Raw genomic sequence first — 7,128 nt, 5'->3', positions numbered from 1 at the left:
CCTATAGAAAGTGCCACAGTCGGTGGATTTTGCATCATTTCTTGAAGCACATAATGTCTGGTTATCCTGATTTCAGTGATGCTACTAATTTCAGTGACCCAGAGACCGGTGGTTTCAGGGTCAGCCTTTTGCCTAATGGTCTTGGGATCTACCAATGATTGTTGCTTAGAAGAGCTATCACTTCATTGGAGGTTAATAAATGGTGATTTTTCTCATTCTATTATTCAACTGTGTTTATTAACTGGAATATTTCTTTATATTACTTTCTCCTATCTGATCTTTGTCTCCCTTGAATAGCTATGGTATAGGAGAGGCAGAATAAATGCTCGATGCTTTCTCTTTACTTTTTTTTTTTTTTTTTGCAGTTTTATAACTGACAATCAGCAGTCAGTTCTTACTCACATTAACTGTTTGTAGATTTTTGAAAGTAGTGACAGGTACATAGGTAACCAACATATAGAGCTTACTTGGTGAATCTTTGTCCTCAGTATGCTTTCTAGACAACCACACCAAGATGAAGTATGGGACATTCCGTATTCCTTTGGCCCAGACAGCTTTGTTGAGTCTGGTGTCAATGCACATATCTGGGATTCTCATTTCCTTCATGACAAATTTCCGGATCTGAGTATCAGAGTCTGAAGAGAGTCAGAGCATCACGGTCTAATGGAACTCCATGAGCAAATAGGAGGGGCACGCTTCTTGGAACCCACTCCATGGTTGCGCTTGTGAATGTAGTGGTGTATTCCTTGGTCACTACCTCGTTTGTGAAAGAACGGCCCTTCTTCTTCTTGCCACCCTTCTTTGCGGGAGCCATCCTGCCAGGCCCAAGTTGGAAAGCTCTCTTTACTTTTAAATTTTCAGAGTAATGAGTAGGGAGGTTATAATAGAGATTCTAGAGGTGGAGTAGTTAATTCTGCATAGTCTGATCAGAAATTATCTCTCAGAAGAAGTAGAATTTGAGCCAGGACTGAAAAAATGTCTGTGATTTTGACAGGCAAAGAAGGGAGGAGAGTCAGAGAATCATGGTCTAAGGGAACTCCATAAGCAAATAGGAGGGAGTGGTTGATAGGCTGCTGTGAGTAAAGCAGGGAGTTCATGGGCTACTTGGGGAAGGGCCTGTCTCATGCAGTAGATTGTGACACTCTTCCTCTTAATCAAAGAGCAAAGGAATAGGTTATCATTTACTTTTAACAGGAAAAAGGGAGAAAAGCCTATGATCATCTCACTAGACGCAGAAAAAGCATTTGACAAAATGAAACATGGTAAAACACTTAATAAACTAGAAATAGAAGGAAACTACCTCAACATAATAAAGGTCATATATGAAAAGCCCCCAGCTAACATCATACTCAAATGGTGAAAGACTGAAAGATTTTCCTCTAAGATCTGGAACAAGACAAGGATGCCCACTCTTGCCACTTCTAGTCAGCATAGTACTGAAAGACCTAGTCAGAGCAATTCGGAAAAAATAAATAAAAAGCATTCAAATTGGAAAGGATGAAGCAAAATTATATTTGTTTGCAGACAACATAATCTTATACATAGAAAACCCTAAGGATTCCCCCCAAACCATTAGAACTAATAAACAAATTCAGCAAAGTTGCAGGATACAAAACCAAACACAAAAATCAGTGGCATTTCTATACACTAACACTGAATAATCTGAAAAGGAAATTAAGAAAACAGTTTCATTTACAATTACATAAAAAAGAACAAAATACCTAGAAATAAATATAACCAAGCACGTGAAAGAATTGTACACTGAAAACTATTAAAGAAGGTTGAAAAAAATTAAAGAAGACACAAATAAATATATGAAAGGACACCCTGTGTTTATAAATTGAAAGACTTAATATTGTAAAAATGTCAATACAACCTAACGTGATTTATAGATTCAATGTAATCTGTCAAAATCTCAATGGTGTTGTTTGCATAAATAAATAAATAAATAAATAAATAAATAAATAAAGAATCCTAAAATCCAGATGGATTTTCAAGAGGCCTTGAACAACTAAAACAATATGAAAAAGAAGACTAAAGTTGAATGTCTCATGCTTCCTGATTTTGAAACATACTACAAAGCTACAGTAATCAAAATGGTGTGGTATTGGCATACAGCTAGACATATGGACTAGTAGAATAGAATCTATTATGTTCCCAGTAATAAAATCTTTCATATATGGTCAGATGATTTTTGACAAGGGTGCCAAGGCCATTCAATGGGGAAAGGATAGTCTTTTCAACAAATGATACTGGGAAAACTGGATATACACATACAAGAGAATTAAATTGGGCTCTTACCTCATACCATCTACAAAAATTAACTCAAAATAGATCAAAGACCTAAGTATAAGAGCTAAAACTATATAACTCTTAGAAGAAAATGGGAAAAACTTTGTGACCTTGGATTTGGCAATGATTTCTTGGCCAAAATCACAGTCAACAAAAGAAAAAATAAATAAATTTGACTACATCAAAATTAAAAACTTCTGTGCATCAAAGGACACAATCAACAGAGTGAAAATCTCTCACAGAATGGGAGAAAATATTTGCAAATTATATATCTGATAAAAAGTTAATATCCAGAATATATAAAGAACTCCTTCAACTCAACAGCAAAAAGAAATAACCCAATTCAAAAATGGGCAAAAGATGTCAATAGACATTTCTTCAAAAAATATATACAACTAGCCAACACTCACATGACAAGTTGCTGAACATTACTAATCATTAGGGAAATGCAAATCAAAACCACAATGAGATAACATTTCTCATCTATTAGGATGTCTACTATCCAAAAAAAGAAAAGAAAAAGAAACCCAGAAAATAGCATGTTGGTAAGGATGTACAGAAATTGGAAACTTTGTGCACTATTGATGGAAATGTAAAATGGTGCAGCCTTTGTGGAAAATAGTATAGCTGGTCCTCAGAAAACTAAAATTAGAATTATTACATGATCCAGCAATGGCACTTCTGGGTATATTTCCAAAATCATTCAAAACAGGGTCTCCAACAGATTTTTGTATACCCATGTTCATAGCAACTTTATTCACAATAGCCAAAAGGTGGAAGCAACCCAAGTGTCCAAGGAGGGATGAATGGATAAACTAAAGGTGAAATATACATACAATGGAATATTATTCAGCTTTAGAACGGAAGGGAATTCTGACACAGGCTATAACATGGATGAACCTTGAAGACATATGGTAAATGGAATAAGCTAATCACAAAAAGTAAACTCCCTGATGATTCCACTTCTGTGAGGTACCTACAGTAGTCACCTTCACAGAAACAGAAATTGAATGGTAGTTGCAGGGGTTGGGGAGAGGGAGAAATAGGGAGTTACTGTTTAATAGGTGCAGAGTTTCAGTTTTGCAAAATGAAAAGAGTTCTCTAGATGGATGGTGATGATGCTTGTACAATGATGTGAATGTATTCAATACTACTGAGTTATACACTTAAAAAAAATTTTACAGTAAATTTTATGTTACATGTATTTTACTACAATTAAAAAAATTTGGGATAAATAGAATTTCTTGCTACTGTATACTCAATCATACAATGAGAAAGAGAGAGAGAGAGAGAGAGAGGGGAGACAGAGGATTTATAGAATTTAAATATATAATTCAATGCAATGCTCAACAAGAACAAATTCTTAAATAAATTTAGGTTGAATTACAAATTTTTAAAAATGACAAAATCATGATAACAATGAAGGGCTGACGAAAAGTTTCCAATTAGAGAAGAGTAAAAAGACATTACAATTAATTGGAATTCTGTGATTTTTGAATTGGATCTCAGACCAGGAAAAAAACACACAAAAAACCCACAAAACTGTAATTGACACTATTGGTACAATTGGAAAATTTGAATATAAACAGTGAGTTGGATATCAATATTAGATGTTACATTTGTTGATTTTGGTAAATGTGCCATGGTTATTTTATGTTAAAGAAAGTCCTCATTCCTAGGAAATATACACTGAAGTACTTATTGATAAAGGGCATTATGTCTGCAATTACTCTCAAATTTTTACTCTCAAATGATTCAGGGGAAAAGTACATAGAGTAAGCAGGTGATGAAGTAAATGGAACAAAATGCTAACAATTAATGAAATCTGGGTAAAAGGCATCCAGGTGTTGTTTGTACTATTCTTGTAATTTTTCTGTGTGAAATAAAAAGTAAGAAACAAAAATCAAATGGTGGTTATATAATATAAAACCACTCTGGTCTCAATAATCAGTAGAGGTGATATAGATAAGAAAGACAGCAAGGTGCCATGCAGTGCCATAGTGTTGGACTTGGTTGAGTTTTGGGCTTTTTGACTTATTTTCTCAGTCAAGGAAGAATTAAGGATTGAATGTATTAAGTACTAACCTGCACTTTTGTGGCAACTCTTGACTTGGTTTGTTAACACTGAAAATCCTCCAAATGTGGGAGAAAGGCCACTAGACTACATTCTACTGATGTGATTTTTGTGATGTTACTATATGTTGTAAAATCAAAACCATTTGACCTGTGGCTTGTATTAGTCAGGGCCTGTGTTTGAAGTGACAGAAATTCAGCTCAAACTTGCTTTATTCATCAACTATTTAATGAGTGCTTACAATGTCCCAATCTGTTTTATTGGTATTAGAGCAGTAACAGAAAAAAAAAAGAAAAAAAAAAAACAGGCAAAAAGCCCTGCCCTTTTGAAGCCTCCATTTTGGTGATTAAAAACAAGCTAACAAATATTTGGTGAACAAAAGAGGGGAGTGCCCTACTGGCTCACACAACTGGTGTGTCGGTCAGCCATTTCTGTGTAATAAACAATCACACAAATTTCAATGACATGTGACAGCAAGCATTTATTTAGCTCACACGTCTGTGGCTGGCTGGCCCAGCTCTGCTGATCTCAGCTCTGCTTGCTCATGCATCAGCAGATTTAGGCTCGGGAGGCTGAGGTACAGAGCTGTGGGTCTGCTCCGTGGGTCTCAGCTTTCTCAGCCTGCAGCTGAGCAGATTCTTCTGGTGACAACAAAGGCACATTACAGCCCTTGTTGGGTTATATCTGCTAATATCTCATTGGCCAAAGTAAGTCTCCTGGCCAAGCCCAAAGTCAGGGAGTGGGAAAATATACTCTCCCCATGGAAGTGGGGGAAACTATAAAGTCTAATGGAAAACATTGTGGATACGGGGGTGGGTTGGGGTGGGGGGTGAAAATTGGGGCCAATTGTGCAATCTGTCACACTGGGAACTTCAGAACTTCAGGCCCGTTGAATCCACCTCTATTTCCTTTTTTTCTCTCTTTCCCTGTCTCTCATAGCTACTAGTCTCTGCTTCTTTTTGTGTGTCGTTGGCCATATTTTGGCCTGTGGCCCCCAGGGTCCCCCCAAAAAGAACAGTGACACTTATTCTTTTGGTTTCCGTCTAATTAATCTCAGAGAAGGCCTTTTCTTGGGGGTGGGAGTGCTTGATTGATTTAAGGTTAAGTATCTAATTGATGGTCTAATGTTATGGTGAGGGGATTGGAGTGCCCTAACTGCTGAGGCCGGGGCCATATGTCCACCTCTGCAGCGGGCACTGGGGTTGGCAGGTGTATCAGAACCATGTAAGAATACTGGGTTGTGGGGGTTTATGTTTTCCAACAGAAAGAAGACTTCTGGGTAAATAACACAAGGTCCTGTCTTATAAACACCCCGTATTTGGAATTTGTTTATGGAACATTATTTTCTCAACAAGGAAGTTAAGTGGTCTTTGGCTGTTTGCTGATATTCAAGGGAAATGTTACCTGGAAAAAGGTTTCAGATTGCTCATTTGGAATGAGCTCTGATTACCAGCATAAATATGTTTCAGATAGTGTCAATTCCTGCTAACATTTTATTAATTAGGCTTCTCAATGGGCAAAATATTAAGTTAGAAAAATATGACAGCAGCTGCCCATTTTGAACCTGACAGCAAGTATTTTATTCTTACGTAGAGGTAGAGCCAGGTACCGGCTTTGCAGCAGCAGAGCATGTGCTGTGAGTGGCTCACCCAGAGCCTTGACTTTGCTCCAGTGTCCACTCATGGGACTCAGCTCAACCCCGATTGGTCTAAGTGGGTCATAGAAGTCTCATTCCTTTTACTAGCGACTGAGTGGCTTATGGATGGGCCCATGATCTAGTTCTTGACAAGGATATGGGAGGAGTTTCTGAAAGAGGCCTCTTAGCTGTTAACCAGAGATGCAAACCACTGGACATTGGTGTTTGAGGATGTGATTCTGTAACTGTCTTGTGATTATGAGAAGACCTCGCTGACACCCTGATGATGAGATAGGAAGATGGAAAGGCCCCGAGTCCATGACCATGTTGGTGAGTTGGATTAATCAATTCTGGAAATGATCTTCTTCTGGACTTTTTAAATGTAATCATGTAAATTTTCTGAGTGTTTAGTTGGGTCTTCAGTTACTCATTGAGGAAGGTATCCTAACGGGAAGCAAAGAATTATTTGGGGTTGTCCGGAGCCTCTTTCTTACTTAGATTGGATTATTTAACAGATGACCTTAGGCACGACCATGCTTGCACTCCCCTTTCACTCTAAAAGCAGACTCACATATAAAAATATATTCCTTTCCATGACGTGTGTAGAACTACCTTAGGATGCATGTAATAGAACCGGTGGAGTCCTAGGTACAATAATAACTCTGACTACTTAGCTATTATTTAATTTGCCCAAAATATCTTGTTCTACCTTGAACTTTTCTTTTTTTTAACGATTTCACATGTTACAAAACAGTTTGTAACCCCAGTTTGATAATAGTTACATGAGAGAAAAATATTCTGCTTATTCACAAGCTCTCTTTCTCTCCCTCTCTCTTTCAAAAGCAATGAAGGATGAATCGTCCCCCTCCTCCATCCCTTGTCAATCCTAATGTTGAGGGGGAAAGTGTTAGTATGGGCAGGATGAAGCAATCTAACTGAAAGGAGTGAGATAGGTGGTGTATTTCAGTCCTTCTTATTGTTGTGCTTCAGTTCTCTTCAAGTAACCAGCTTTCAGATCCCTGTCATCTTGAAGAGGCAGGAAATTCTTTTATGAGATTGAGCTTCCATAATCATTCTCTCTTCACTATCGTCTGTGTTGCTGTTCACGGGCCCTGGCTATTGGCAT

At 37.5% G+C, this 7,128-nt stretch overlaps 1 pseudogene; it reads right to left on the bottom strand.

Moving 5' to 3' along the window:
- Positions 1–387: 387 nt before the first annotated feature.
- Positions 388–814, bottom strand: LOC109449080 (large ribosomal subunit protein eL31; annotated as a pseudogene).
- Between the last annotated feature and the right edge of the window lie 6,314 nt (positions 815–7,128).

Source organism: Rhinolophus sinicus, linkage group LG05 (assembly GCF_036562045.2).
Source record: "Rhinolophus sinicus isolate RSC01 linkage group LG05, ASM3656204v1, whole genome shotgun sequence".
In the NCBI taxonomy this organism is placed as follows: domain Eukaryota; kingdom Metazoa; phylum Chordata; class Mammalia; order Chiroptera; family Rhinolophidae; genus Rhinolophus; species Rhinolophus sinicus.
Note: the sequence above shows the minus strand (reverse complement) of the source record. Positions and strands in the feature narration are given on the sequence as shown.